Here is a 16,130-nt window from a genome sequence, read left to right as displayed (position 1 = left end):
GAGCTTTACAGGCATCTCCAGAATGGCAGCTTGGACTTGCCACCTCCAGAAGACAATGTGGAAGGACTCCCATTCGTCTTCGTTGCGGATGAAGCATTTGCGCTGGGGGACCATCTTATGCGGCCATTCTCGATGAGGACCCTCACCCCGGAACAGGGGGTTTTTAATTACCGGCTGGCCAGAGCCAGAAGAGTGGTGGAGAACACATTTGGAATCATGGCCTGCCAGGTTCTGCCTATTTCTGACATCCATCCATATGGCGGAGTATAAACTTAATCATATAATCCTGGCGTGCTGTGTTCTACATAAATTTTTACGCCAACATTCTGCCAACTATGCTGGCTCAGTTGGGCCTGAGGCCGGAATTCTACATGAAACAACCCTGACGGCGCTTGAAAGTGGCTGTCCTGGCTTGCCCTCCCCGAGTGCCCGTGATGTCCGGTTAAGATACCTTGAGTTCTTTGCGGGTAGGGGGGCCATCAATATGCAAGACAATTTGTGAAGCCTTTATCAAATAAAAAGAAAAAAAGCTAATCTTTGGTGACATTTACTGCTTGTGTTTGTTTTAGCTGACCCTGACAGCAATGTGGGGAGTCCTGAAAATGGCGTGATTGTGTAACCTTATACAAAGCACTGTTGGGTGTTATTTACTAAAGGCGTAGACACTTTGCACTACAAGTGCACTTGAAACTGCACTGAAACTGCACTTGTAGTGCAAAGAGGATTTGCCCTTAGGAAATAACCCCCATTTTCACAGAAAGCCGCAATTACATCACCACAAAAGTGTTGTAGCGTTGAGACAATAATCCACACATTCTTGATAACAATCTTTTTAATACCTGCACAATCACATTTGCATTTAGAAAAGGTTTTTAAAACAAACCAACATGTTTGTTGTATAACAATTTTTGGGGTGGCATTATCAAAAATAGAAATGTCCATTTAAGATAAAACAGGCATGTGTAAAACCAACAAGAAAGACAAAAATATTGAACTTACAAAGTTCACATATGGTAAAACTTGAAGGCAATATCAGACATGAGTATTTAGGAACTGTGTTTGATATTGCGTTCAGATGGGGTGAAGTCACCCCTTGAAAAGCCAAATTTGGAAGATGCACACCAATTTACGAATGTCAACATGTGCTAGCTGCCATCACGGGGGATCAAGGGACGTGTTTTAGGGGAGCAACCCCTTCCTCACAGCTACTTTATTATTGAGGAAGGGGTTGCACCCCCAAAACGTGTCCATTGATCTCCCGTGATGGCAGATAGCACATGTTGGCACACTGTGTGCATCTTCCAAATTTAGCTTTTCTAAACATCGCTAAAACATTTTTAAGATCGTAGCACACAAAAAAACAAAGTGATTTTGAGGGGTTTTAAATTCGCCCCAAAACATCAATGATGTTATTATTTTTTTGAATAACATCATTGATTTTTTTCTTGAGGTTTTCCAATTCTAAATTACACCCCATGATCTCCCCGATCAGGATCTGGGCACTTTCTGATGTGAAAGGATCTTGATCCACAACATCACGATCACCTAAAAAGAGAGAAACCAAACAAAAACAGGTATCAAAAATCTGCCGGCATCCATCTCTTACCTGAGTCTGTGGTCGCAGACACTCACCTGTTGTGGTGTCAATTTCCACCACATCTTCTTCCTCCTCCTGCTCAGCTTGGGTTGGGGGTATTTCCCCTTCTTCCAGAGGTGGGGGTTCTGTGGTCTCCTCGGATGTCCTCCGATTCTTTTCTCCCCTATGTAAAACAAAAATGGTATAATTAGCACACAGATATTTGATGGCCGAAATCTAAAGATGAAACATTGCTTGGAAGTGGGGTACAATTGTCTATTTTGGCAGAGTTCCAAGATGTAGCATTTTTATTGTCCTTTGTCAAGCTTCAATACTTTACCTGTTTTGTACAAGCTTCACAGATGGAGACCCCCCTATAGTATACACTGGAGCACCTGTGTGGGGCCCCCTAATAAAAAGGGTGTTCTGGTGTCCCACACTAGTGCTCCAGTGTCCAGATGTGAAAACAGCTGCTGAGTGTCCTCTCCTTACACAGAATCTAGTCATTCTAGTCACAAACCCATCTACACAACCAAATATTTTTCATACAAGTAGGCCCTAAAAAATGTTGACAAATGCATATGGCCTAAAAATGGTGTTTTATAGGCCGAAAGAAAAATGTTTGATACGAACGAATAATGGGCCCATGAACATTAAAGTTGCCATTTTAAACTGTACAACACTTAAGAAAAGCATATGGAGCAGCACAAACGTAATAAAGACAAAAAGAATAGGAACACAGCACAACTACTTACTTTTTTGCAGCACTCTCTGGATCTTTCTGTACTGCTTGGGCTCTCTTAATTTCAGGTCCGACCACCGCTTCCTGAGCTGATCTTTCGATCGTCGTACCCCGAAATTCTGGTGCAGACTCTTGACCACTTTCGCCATGATCTTGGCCTTTCTGATATTGGGGTTGGGGTAAGGTCCATACTTCCCGTCATAGTCAGCCTTCTTCAGGATGTCCACCATCTCCAACATCTCCCCAAAGGACATATTTGTGGCCTTAAATCGTCTCCTTCTGGATCGGGACGTTTCCGGATCCAGGCTTTCCTCCTCCTCATTGCTATAATTAGCACGCACCTGCTCTGACTCCGCCATGTGCTCTTCACCCACTGCGCCGAACGAAAAGGGGCAGGGAATAGACTAGAAAGAACGTCAGGGGCGGGCGGAGTTACACGCATGCGCAGTTTGTATAAAGCGTAACACACATGCGTAGTACTACGATCTGTGAGCGGACGAAGGAGTATCGGAGGCGCCGATCGTGATAACGAAGGTAAGAGCCAAACTTGGGCCTATACTGCTTCTACATTGAGGCCTATATTGTAACAAGATTAGGGGAGTTTTGCCTGACATTAGGGTTTGTCTTGTGTTGTGTCTTGCAGTGAAAATGGATATCTTGAACGATACAGACTTCATGGCAATCTTCATTGACATGTTCAGGAAGCTGCCTTGTCTGTGGGAGATCAACCACCCACATTATAAGAACCAAACAAAGAGGAAGGCAGCACTGGATCAATTGTTGGAAATTGTGAAGCAGGTGATCCCCACGGCAGACATCACCTATTTGAGGATCCTAATTGGTTGCCTGAGGAGTACATATCTAAGGGAGCGCAAGAAAGTCCAGGATTCGCATAGATCCGGAGCAGCAGATGACATCTATGTCCCCAGGATGTGGTACTATGACAGGCTGCATTTTCTGGCAGGCCAGACTGAACCCAGGCCATCACTCTCCAGTCTTCCTTCCACGCTTCCTTCCCCCCCAGCTGAGGCTTCTGACGCCCAACCTGGGCCTTCCAGGCAGCAACATGTGGAGGAGCCCAGCTTGAGCCAGGTATAGCATTCCTCTAAATAGTTCAGGTTGTCCAATCAATGATGTTAACTAGATGTTAGTTTGGAGTACTAATTTATGATTGTGATCGATGATGCAAAAACTAAAACCATGTCCCTTTTTCATACACAGGGAAGTCTCAGCCAGGAGGTGGCCGGGCCGAGCAGGCTGCCTGATATGCAGGTCCCTCCCCTACACCTGCAAAGAGAAAGTGGCAGGAAGAGGAGTACCCTAGAGGAGGCTGCCATAGGCCTCTTTTGGAAGGCTACAGAGGCCCTGGGAGCACCACACACTGTGGAGGAGTACTTTGCTGCCATAATTGCCTGTAAAATGCAGCGGATGGAGGAGGGCCAACAACTCATGTGTGGAAGCTCTCAATAAAGGGTTGAGGGCCCAACTAACATCTGATACCCACATTTGTGACCTCACACATGGTCCTCCACCTCCAGGTCCTTCTACTTCTCCTCCTCCTCCTCCAGGTCCTACTAGTCCTCCTCCTCCTCCAGGTCCTACTCCTCCTCCTGCCACATCTCCAACAGCAGAGGCCACAACCGGGAAGGAAGCATGGAAAGAAGACCAGAAAGTGATGACCCTGGGTCCAGTCTGGTCTGGCAAAAGATGCAGCCTCTTGTGGTACCACAGCCTGGAGACACAGATGTCATCTGCTGCTTTACGGATCTCTGGGACTTCTGGACCAGACTGCACTCCCTTACATATGGACTCCTCAGGCCACCAATTTTGATGTTCAAGAATTGATGTCTGCCCTGGGGGTCCAAGGCTTCGCTAATTTCTGCTGTTTATCCAGTGTTGCCTCCCTCTTTGTTTGGTTCTGAGCCCTTAATAAAGGATTTTTGGTTTCAATTATACTTGCCTATGTGTTTTTTCCTTCAAAAAGGACAGTTTGTTTGTGAGGATTCAGGTACATTTCAAAAATACTATGTGAAATTAACAAGAGACACCAACACCAAACAATCTCCTTGAGATTAAATAATACAAGATAATAATGGTGTTGTGGTAACTTGACACACAAAAAACACACAAAAATATTCTGGAGTAAAACTAAAAATAAAATAAAACAAAGATCAGCCTTGGAAAAAATACAAACCTAAAATGTAAAAAAAAACTGCCTTTAAAAAAAAAATAAATAAAAAAAATAATGTTGTCAGATGTGACAAATCAAAATATATTGAGGGAATCCCAATAAATAGTAAAGAAATAAGTTTGTGAGAAGACTGTGTGAATATGAGCAGCAAAATTACTTCATTCTTCTCACATTATAAAGAAGAAGAGAGTGCGCTGTATTAACCACTTGACGACCGCCTCACGCTGATATATGTCAGCAGAATGGCACGGGCAGGCAAAATCACGTACCTGGTACGAGATTGCCTTCCCGAGGGCGGGGGGGTCCGATCGGACCCCCCCGGTGCCTGAGGCGGTCGCCTTTGGTCTGGCAGCGATCAGAGATGAGTAGGAGGCCATCCGATCATGGCCCCCCCCTCGCAATCGCTCCCAGCCAATGAAATGCTTCCCCTGCCTCTGTGTAGTACACAGAGGCAGAGGATGTGATGTCATCTCTCCTCGGCTCGGCAGTTTCCGTTCCGGTGCCGAGGAGAGAAGACTGAAATGTGAGTGCACAACATTACACATCCCAGTAGAACATGCCAGGCACACATAACACCCCCCGATCACCCCCCCCCCTTCACACTGACACCAAGCAGTTTTTTTCTTTTTTTCTGATTACTGCATGGTGTCAGTTTGTGACAGTTACTGTATTAGGGCAGTTAGTATTAGCCCCCTGTAGGTCTAGGGTACCCCCCTAACCCCCCTAATAAAGTTTTAACCCCTTGATCACCCCCTGTCGCCAGTGTCGCTAAGCGATCATTTTTCTGATCGCTGTATTAGTGTCACTGGTGACGCTAGTTAGGGACGTAAATATTTAGGTTCGCCGTCAGCGTTTTATAGTGACAGGGACCCCCATATACTATCTTATAAATGTTTTAACCCCTTGATTGCCCCCTAGTTAACCCTTTCACCACTGATCACCGTATAACTGTTACGGGTGACGCTGGTTAGTTCATTTATTTTTTATAGTGTCAGGGCACCCGTCGTTTATTACCAAATAAAGGTTTAGCCCCCTGATCGCCCGGCGGTGATATGCGTCGCCCCAGGCAGCGTCAGATTAGCGCCAGTACCGCTAACACCCACGCACGTAGCATACACCTCCCTTAGTGGTATAGTATCTGAACGCATCAATATCTGATCCGATCAGATCTATACTAGCGTGCCCAGCAGTTTAGGGTTCCCAAAAACGCAGTGTTAGCGGGATCAGCCCAGATACCTGCTAGCACCTGCGTTTTGCCCCCTCCGCCCAGCCCAGCCCAGCCCACTCAAGTGCAGTATCGATCGATCACTGTCACTTACAAAACACTAAACGCATAACTTCAGCGTTCGCAGAGTCAGGCCTGATCCCTGCGATCGCTAACAGTTTTTTTGGTAGCATTTTAGTGAACTGCTAAGCACCAGCCCCAAGCAGTGTCAGGTTAGCGCCAGTACCGCTAACACCCACGCACGCAGCATACACCTCCCTTAGTGGTATAGTATCTGAACGCATCAATATCTGATCCGATCAGATCTATACTAGCGTGCCCAGCAGTTTAGGGTTCCCAAAAACGCAGTGTTAGCGGGATCAGCCCAGATACCTGCTAGCACCTGCGTTTTGCCCCCTCCGCCCAGCCCAGCCCAGCCCACTCAAGTGCAGTATCGATCGATCACTGTCACTTACAAAACACTAAACGCATAACTTCAGCGTTCGCAGAGTCAGGCCTGATCCCTGCGATCGCTAACAGTTTTTTTGGTAGTGTTTTGGTGAACTGGCAAGCACCAGTGGCCTAGTACACCCCGGTCATAGTCAAACCAGCACTGCAGTAACACTTGGTGACGTGGCGAGTCCCATAAGTGCAGTTCAAGCTGGTGAGGTGGCGAGCACAAGTAGTGTCCCGCTGCCACCAAGAAGAAGACAAACAGGCCCGTCGTGCCAATAATGCCCTTCCTGCTGCATTCACGAATCCTAATTGGGAACCCACCACTTCTGCAGCGCCCGTACTTCCCCCATTCACATCCCCAACCAAATGCAGTCGGCTGCATGAGAGGCATTTTCTTTATGTCCTCCCGAATACCCTTAGCCAACGAACCCCCCCAAAAAAGATGTTGTGTCTGCAGCAAGCGCGGATATAGGCGTGACACCCGCTATTATTGTCCCTCCTGTCCTGACAATCCTGGTCTTTGCATTGGTGAATGTTTTGAACGCTAACATTCACTAGTTGAGTATTAGCGTAGGGTACAGCATTGCACAGACTAGGCACACTTTCACAGGGTCTCCCAAGATGCCATCGCATTTTGAGAGATCCGAACCTGGAACCGGTTACAGTTATAAAAGTTAGTTACAAAAAAAAGTGTAAAAAAAAAATATATATATATATAAAATAAAAAAAAATTGTTGTCGTTTTATTGTTCTCTCTCTCTCTATTCTCTCTCTATTGTTCTGCTCTTTTTTACTGTATTCTATTCTGCAATGTTTTATTGTTATTATGTTTTATCATGTTTGCTTTTCAGGTATGCAATTTTTTATACTTTACCGTTTATTGTGTTTTATTGTTAACCATTTTTTTGTCTTCAGGTACGCCATTCATGACTTTGAGTGGTTATACCACAATGATGCCTGCAGGTTTAGGTATCATCTTGGTATCATTCTTTTCAGCCAGCGGTCGACTTTCATGTAAAAGCAATCCTAGCGGCTAATTAGCCTCTAGACTGCTTTTACAAGCAGTGGGAGGGAATGCCCCCCCCCCACCGTCTTCCGTGTTTTTCTCTGGCTCTCCTGTCTCAACAGGGAACCAGAGAATGCAGCCGGTGATTCAGCCAGCTGACCATAGAGCTGATCAGAGACCAGAGTGGCTCCAAACATCTCTATGGCCTAAGAAACCGGAAGCTACGAGCATTTCATGACTTAGATTTCGCCGGATGTAAACAGCGCCATTGGGAAATTGGGAAAGCATTTTATCACACCAATCTTGGTGTGGTCAGATGCTTTGAGGGCAGAGGAGAGATCTAGGGTCTAATAGACCCCAATTTTTTCAAAAAAGAGTACCTGTCACTACCTATTGCTATCATAGGGGATATTTACATTCCCTGAGATAACAATAAAAATGATTAAAAAAAAAATGAAAGGAACAGTTTAAAAATAAGATAAAAAATCAAAAAAATAATAAAGAAAAAAAAAAAAAAAGCACCCCTGTCCCCCCCTGCTCTCGCGCAAAGGCGAACGTAAGCGTCGGTCTGGCGTCAAATGTAAACAGCAATTGCCATGCATGTGAGGTGTCACCGCGAACGTCAGATCGAGGGCAGTAATTTTAGTAGTAGACCTCCTCTGTAAATCTAAAGTGGTAACCTGTAAAGGCTTTTAAAGGCTTTTAAAAATGTATTTAGTTTGTCGCCACTGCACGTTTGTGCGCAATTTTAAAGCATGTCATGTTTGCTATCCATGTACTCGGCCTAAGATCATCTTTTTTATTTCATCAAACATTTGGGCAATATAGTGTGGTTTAGTGCATTAAAATTTTAAAAAGTGTGTTTTTTCCCCAAAAAATGCGTTTGAAAAATCGCTGCGCAAATACTGTGTGGAAAAAAAAAATGAAACACCCACCATTTTAATCTGTAGGGCATTTGCTTTAAAAAAATATATAATGTTTGGGGGTTCAAAGTAATTTTCTTGCAAAAAAAAATTATTTTTTCATGTAAACAAAAAGTGTCAGAAAGGGCTTTGTCTTCAAGTGGTTAGAAGAGTGGGTGATGTGTGACGTAAGCTTCTAAATGTTGTGCATAAAATGCCAGGACAGTTCAAATGACCCCATTTTGGAAAGAAGACACCCCAAGCTATTTGCTGAGAGTCATGTCGAGTCCATGGAATATTTTATATTGTGACACAAGTTGCGGGAAAGAGACAAATTTTTTTTTTGCACAAAGTTGTCACTAAATGATATATTGCTCAAACATGCCATGGGAATATGTGAAATTACACCCCAAAATACATTCTGTTGCTTCTCCTGAGTATGGGGATACCACATGTGTGAGACTTTTTGGGAGCCTAGCTGCGTACGGGACCCCGAAAACCAAGCACCGCCTTCAGGCTTTCTAAGGGCGTAAATTTTTTTTTTTTTTTTTTTTTTTTTTTTTTCAATAATTTTTCAACAAATATAAATCAGCATAACAAAATGTATAAGGAAAAGTCATGACAATCAAAATAAAATTAGTGCAAACATTGTAAAGAAGCATGGTGAGGATATCTGTATAGATAGAAATCAGCTTCTTCCCGAATTGGGTCATATATTAAGAGAGAAATAATTCCATACAGTATCTATGCTTCTATCTCAATTACATATTCAAAACACAAGGATGCTCAAGAGGACGTGTAAGTTGGAATAAAAAAGGAGCAGAAATGGAAGGTTCAGAAAAAAAAATTGAAAATTTTGAATCATCCCAAGGTTTCCAAATTTTTTCAAATTGGGGAGTTTTACCCTCAATTTTTGCTGTTATATATCTGTTATATACATATATCTGTAATAATGGAGAGGACGTGGTGTAAAGTGGGAGTGTTGGTAGAGAGCCAAAGTCTAGGGATGGCTCTTTTTGCTGCCAAAAGTACAAAAGACCCTAATCTCTGTAGTGGTTTAGGAATACCCGGAAAAGGTAGACCTAACAGGAAATGTATGGGTTTTAATGGAATAGATGTGGCGAAAAGTGATTGCAATAGATTTTGTATCTCAATCCAATACGTACCTAAGACATGACAGTCCCAGAAAATGTGAAGGTGTGTACCTACGGATCGTCCACATCTCCAGCACAAACTAGAAAGAGACGCGTTTTGGGCATGTAGCAACTCAGGAGTTTTGTACCAAAGAAATATTATCTTAATAGCGGTCTCCTTTTGTGCCACACATCTGGAAACTTTAAAAGCCGACTCCCAGATTTTACCCCAATCTATTAATGAAATTGATCTGTTTAGCATTTTGGACCATTTTGTCATGTATCTATGTATGGAGTCATTTAAAGGGGGTGTTGTCTGGAGTATTTTATATATGGATGAGATTAGGTTTGATTCATATGGGCCATTTGTATACAATAATTCAAAAGCAGTGGGATTTTCTAAAGATAGGGAGGGGAAGCAGGATTGGAAAAAATGTTTAATTTGTAGGTAGAAGTATTCTGTAGATTTCGGTAAGGCGTGTTTTTCTTTAAGGACTTAAAAAGGGAAAAGCTTATGTGTTACTGGGTGAACTAAATGTCGCAGCTGAAACATCCCCGCGTGTGTCCACGCAATTGTTCGCAGGTATGATAATCCGTCTGGAATTTCTGGGTTTAAAAGGAAATTCTGGAGAGGGGAGCAAGGTAAGGAGAGATTAAATTTGTCTCTACACCTTTTCCAGATTGATAGCGTAAAAAGCATTGGGGAGAGACACAGAGACCTTAGTTGGGGTATGAATTTCTTAGAGGAAGGCCATAATAGATATCATGGATGTACAGGGGCAGTAATCCCCATTTCAATTTCGGCCCATCTATTTGCAGCCTTCCTTGAGGTCCATGTTGTCAATACTCTAAGATGAGAGGCATAGTAATATTTAATAAAATCGGGGGAGGCTAATCCACCTTTAGCTCTAGGAGAAAGGACTACCGATTGAGCAATTCTATGGGATGCATTGTTCCAAACAAAGTTAAGGCACTTTCTCTGGAGATTTCTCAACTGCGACATAGGGACTGGGACCGGAAGTGTTTCAAAAAGGTACAAAAATTTGGGCAAAACTGACATTTTAGGAATGTTAATCCTACCAAGAAGGGAAATTGGGATGGAAGACCAATGTTGTAGGAGTTTAGCAATTTCTGCGAACATAGGAGGGAAATTGGCTTGATAAAGAGAGTGGTATGAAGGGGTAAGATGAATTCCTAAATATTTTAGTGAAGTCTGGCACCATCTGTATTTAAATCTGTTTTGTAAGGAGCTGAGTATATCTGAGGGTATATTGATGGGGAGAGCTTCTGTTTTAGTCTGATTAATACAAAATCCTGATAAGGATCCAAATGTGGAGAGGGTTTTGTGTAAGGAGGGTAATGAAATCTCGGGGTGTGTGATGGTTAGCAGAATGTCGTCTGCGAAAAGAGAGAGTTTGTAGTCCTGATGTCGTAGTGGGATTCCTCTAATATTAGGATGGGATCTAATAGCTGCTGCTAAAGGTTCTAGACTTAAAATAAATAATAGGGGCGACAAAGGGCAGCCTTGTCTCGTACCATTACTGAGAGTAAATCGTTGCGAAATATAGGAGGACAGCTGGACTTGAGACGTAGGGAGGGAGTATAGGGTATGTAGAGCTCTTATAAAGGGGCCTGAGAATCCAAATCGGGTTAAGACTGCGAACATGAAGGGCCAACTTAAACGATCTAAAGCTTTTTGAGCATCTAAGCTCAAGACTATGGTGGGACGTTTAGTTCTAATTATTAGGTCTATCAGATCTATGGTTCTTCTTGTATTATCTTCAGCATGTCTCGAGGGTACAAATCCTACCTGGTCTCTGTGGATCAGGAACGTTAAAAGTGGGGATAATCTATTGGCTAATATCTTAGTGAAAATCTTGTAATCTGAGTTTAATAAAGCAATTGGGCGGTAGTTGTCGGGTAGTGCGGGATCCTTACCTGGCTTAGGAATTACCGTTATACTGGCATGTAAGAATTGTGAATGCGGGATGAATCCCTTAAAAAAGGAGGAGAATAGGGATTGTAGATAGGGGGTTAAAATATGTGTAAAGGTTTTATAATAGATGTAAGGGAGACCGTCAGGGCCCGGAGATTTGTGGGTTGGAAGATTTTTAATCACCTCTCCTATTTCCTCCCCAGTAATCGGAGAGTTAAGGGAGGATAGATGGTCAGCAGAGATCCTTGGTAGCGGGAGGGAATTTATAAATTTATCAAACTCTGATTGTGAGAATTGAGGATGTGAATCAGGACCTAAACAGTTATAAAGCCTCTTATAAAAATCACCAAAGACCTTTGACATAGCTTTCGGACAGTATGTGGGGATGCCATCAGATTGTATCAAGTGGTCGGGTATAGATAGAAAGGGCCGTGGTTTTAATTTGTTCACTAGCATCCTATGTGGTTTGTTTGCATAATCGTAAAATTTTTGCTTAGCCCACAACATGGATTTGGAAATTTGATTCATATCAAAAGACTTAATCCGGTCCCTGATTGAGATGACATTTCTCAGTTTTTCCACCGTGGGGGAGGCCAACAGAGTTCTTTCCGCTGTCTGTAGTTGGGTAATAAGATCCTTTTTGAGTTGTACAGAATCTTTCTTTAGGCGTGAGCCTATAGCTATGCATTCACCCCTAAAAAAGGCTTTATGGGCCTCCCACAGGGTGGAAATCTCCGAGACAGAACCATGGGCGTAAATTTTTGACTTCACTCTTCACTGCCTATCACAGTTTCGGAGGCCATGGAATGCCCAGGTGGCACAAAACCCCCCAAATGACCCCATTTTGGAAATTAGACATCCCAAGCTAATTGCTGGGAGGTATAGTGAGTATTTTGCAGACCTCACTTTTTGTCACAAAGTTTTGAAAATTGAAAAAAGAAAAAAAAAATGTTTTTTCTTGTCTTTCTTCATTTTCAAAAACAAATGAGAGCTGCAAAATACTCACCATGCCTCTCAGCAAATAGCTTGGGGTGTCTGCTTTCCAAAATGGGGTCATTTGGGGGGGGGGTTGTGCCACCTGGGCATTCCATGGCCTCCGAAACTGTGATAGGCAGTGAAGAGTGAAATCAAAAATTTACACCCTTAGAAATCCTGAAGGCGGTGATTGGTTTTCAGGGCCCCGTACGCAGCTAGGCTCCCAAAAAGTCCCATAACATGTGGTATCCCCATACTCAGGAGAAGCAGCTAAATGTATTTTGGGGTGCAATTCCACATATGCCCATGGCCTGTGTGAGCAATATATCATTTAGTTACAACTTTGTGCAAAAAAAAAAAAAAAATTGTCACTTTCCTGCAACTTGTGTCAAAATATAAAATATTCCATGGACTCAACATGCCACTCAGCAAATAGCTTGGGGTGTCTACTTTCCAAAATGGGGTCATTTGAGGGGGTTTTGTGCCATCTGGGCATTTTATGGCCTTCAAAACTGCGATAGGTAGTGAGGAGTGAAATCAAAAATTTACGCCCTTAGAAATCCTGAAGGCGGTGATTGGTTTTCGGGGCCCCGTACGCGGCTAGGCTCCCAAAAAGTCCCACACATGTGGTATCCCCGTACTCAGGAGAAGCAGCTGAATGTATTTTGGGGTGCAATTCCACATAGGCCCATGGCCTGTGTGAGCAATATATCATTTAGTGACAACTTTTGTAAATTTTTTTTTTTTTTTTTTTTGTCATTATTCAGTCACTTGGGACAAAAAAATAAATATTCAATGGGTTCAACATGCCTCTCAGCAATTTCCTTGGGGTGTCTACTTTCCAAAATGGGGTAATTTGGGGGGGGGGGGTTGTACTGCCCTGCCATTTTAGCACCTCAAGAAATGACATAGGCAGTCATAAACTAAAAGCTGTGTAAATTCCAGAAAATGTACCCTAGTTTGTAGACGCTATAACTTTTGCACAAACCAATAAATATACGCTTATTGACATTTTTTTTACCAAAGACATGTGGCCGAATACATTTTGGCCTAAATGTATGACTAAAATTGAGTTTATTGGATTTTTTTTATAACAAACAGTAGAAAGTATCATTTTTTTTTCAAAATTTTCATTTTTTTTCCGTTTATAGCGCAAAAAATAAAAACGGCAGAGGTGATCAAATACCATCAAAAGAAAGCTCTATTTGTGGGAAGAAAAGGATGCAAATTTCGTTTGGGTACAGCATTGCATGACCGCGCAATTAGCAGTTAAAGCGACGCAGTGCCAAATTGGAAAAAGTCCTCTGGTCCTTAAAGTGGGGTTCCACCCAAAAAAACAAAAATACTTGAAAAATTCTAAAAAAAAAAAACAAAAAAAATTTGGATTTTTTTTTTTTTTTTTACTTACCTCTAAATGCCTGTTGCTAGGCGGTCCCTCGTAGTCTGCCTCTTCCTTTGCCTGGGCTGGTGACATCACTTCCCCCTCGGCACAGGAAGGGCTCGGCTCTGCTCCCTCCCTCCTGTCAATCATCTGGGACCCATTACAGGTCCCAGGTGATTGATCGGCCAATCACGACGCGCGGCGCCGCTCGTGCATGCGCAGTGGGTGCCAGGCTGTGAAGCCACAGCCCGGCGCCCACAGTTGCAATGTCGGCGCCACTGAACGGAGGGGGAGACGAGCGGGGCTTCGATCCCCCGCATCGCTGGACCCATGGACAGGTAAGTGTCCAATTAAAAGTCAGCAGCTGTAGTATTTGTAGCTACTGACGTTTAATTTTTTTTTTTTTATAATGGCCCCCCTGGGTGGAACTCCTCTTTAAGCAGCATAATGGTCCGGTCCTTAAGTGGTTAAACCATTTTTAACATTGCAGCCTGACGAAAGTGCTGTATCCATTCCGAACGCTAATTTTACCCGACCGAGCTGTTCCGTCTCGGAATTTCTTCTGAGCATGCGTGGCACTTTGTGCGTCGGAACAGGCCACACACGGTCGGAATTGACGCAATCGTATTTTGTTGTCGGAAAATTTTATAGCCTGCTCTCATACTTTGTGTGTCAGAAAATCCGATGGAAAATGTCCGATGGAGCCCACACACGGTCGGAATTTCCGACAACACGCTCCGATCGGACATTGTCCATCGGAAAATCCGACCGTGTGTACGGGGCATAAGAAGTTTGTTAGAGAATCTCAGTGAACAAATAGCATCATGAAGGCCAAGGAACACACCAGACAGGTCAGGGATAAAGTTGTGGAGAAGGGTTAGAATAGAAAAAATATCTCAAGCTTTGAACATCTCACAGATCAATCCATCATCTGAAAATGGAAAGAGTATGACACAACTGCAAACCTACCAAGACATGGTCGTCCACCTAAACTGACAGGCCAGGCAATGAGAGCATTAAACAGAGAAGAAACCAAGAGGCTCATGGTAACTCTGGAGCAGCTGCAGAGATCCACAGCTCAGGTGGGAGAATCTGTCCACAGGAAAACTATTAGTCGTGCACTCCACAAATCTGGCCTTTATGGAAGAGTGGCAAGAAGAAAGCCATTGATGAAAAAAAGCCATAAGAAGTCCCATTTGCAGTTTGTGAGAAGCCATGTGGGGGACACAGCAAATATGTGGAAGAAGGTGCTCTGGTCAGATGAGACCAAAATTGAACTTTTTGGCCTAAAAGCAAAACGCTATGTGTGGCGGAAAACTAACATTACCCTGAACACACCATCCCCACCGTGAAACATGGTGGTGGCAACATCATGTTTTGTGGATGCTTTTCTTCAGCAGGGACAGGGAAGCTGGTTAGAGCTGATGGGAAGATGGATGGAGCCAAATACAGGGCAATCCTAGAAGAAAACCTGTTAGAGTCTGAAAAAGTCTTCAAAAGACTTGAGACTGGGGTGGAGGTTTACCTTCCAGCAGGACAACGGCCCTAAACATGCTGCCAGAGCTACAATGGAATGGTTTAGATCAAAGCATATTCATGTGTTAGGATGACTCATTCAAAGTCCAGACCTAAATCCAATTGACAATCTGTGGCAAGACTTGAAAATTGCTGTTCACAAACGCTCTCCATCCAATCTGACAGCGCTTGAGCTATTTTCAAAGAAGAATGGGCAAAAATATCACTCTCTAGATGTGCACAGCTGGTAGAGACATACCCAAAAAGACTTGCAGCTGTAATTGCAGCAAAAGGTGGATCTACGAAGTATTGACTCAGGGGGGCTGAATACAAAGGCACGCAATACTTTTCAGATATTTGTAAAGAACTTTGAAACCCATTTATCATTTTCCTTCCACTTCACAACCATATACCACTCTGTGTTGGTTATAACAGGGGTCTCCAAACTGCGGCCCGATGGCCAGATGTGGCCCTTTGCTAGCCTTAATCTGGCCCTTGGGGCACTATTCCTCCTACTGATATGGAGCACTATTTCTCCCACCAATACTAATGATAGGATACTATTCCTCTTACTACTCCTCCTCCTATTGATGACCAACAACCCTGAGTCCATATTTATTTTCACTGTTGCCGTGCCCGGGACACTTTCTGCCCCCGCTGGGCACAATCCAGCCCTCCTAAAGTCTAAAGGACAATAAACTGGCCCTTTGAAAAGTTTGGAGTTTGGAGACCCCTGGTCTATAACATAAAATCCCAATAAAATATATTTAAGTTTTTGGTTGTAACATGAAAAATGTGGAAAATTTCAAGGCACTGTAAGCCTTCAAAATGGGGACTTTTAATTTTTCAAGTATGGGTCCCATAGACTTTAATAGGGTTTTAAGTTAAGACCTTTCAGTTTTTTTTAATTTGCAAACCATTAGGAAAACATGCTTTTTATTCATATAGCCAATTTTTTTTTCAGGAAAACTCATGTAACATTACAAAATATTGGAAAGGGCAAGGGGATGGATACTTATACAAAGCCCGAAAGCTGGAAAGAGAATACATGCTATATAGCAAATATAAGTAACATTCCTATAGCTGTTTTGGTACATATTGCCACTGTGAGAGC

At 43.1% G+C, this 16,130-nt stretch overlaps 1 protein-coding gene across 1 annotated transcript in view; it reads left to right on the top strand.

Moving 5' to 3' along the window:
• Positions 1–16,130, top strand: part of DIPK2B (divergent protein kinase domain 2B) — a 175,327-nt gene that overhangs the window by 138,309 nt on the left and 20,888 nt on the right. The gene's annotated exons all lie outside the window — the stretch shown is intronic.

Source organism: Aquarana catesbeiana, linkage group LG02, assembly GCF_042186555.1.
Source record: "Aquarana catesbeiana isolate 2022-GZ linkage group LG02, ASM4218655v1, whole genome shotgun sequence".
NCBI classification, from domain to species: Eukaryota; Metazoa; Chordata; class Amphibia; order Anura; family Ranidae; genus Aquarana; species Aquarana catesbeiana.
The sequence above is the reverse complement of the archived record's forward strand: the minus strand, read 5'-3'. Positions and strand labels throughout refer to the sequence as shown.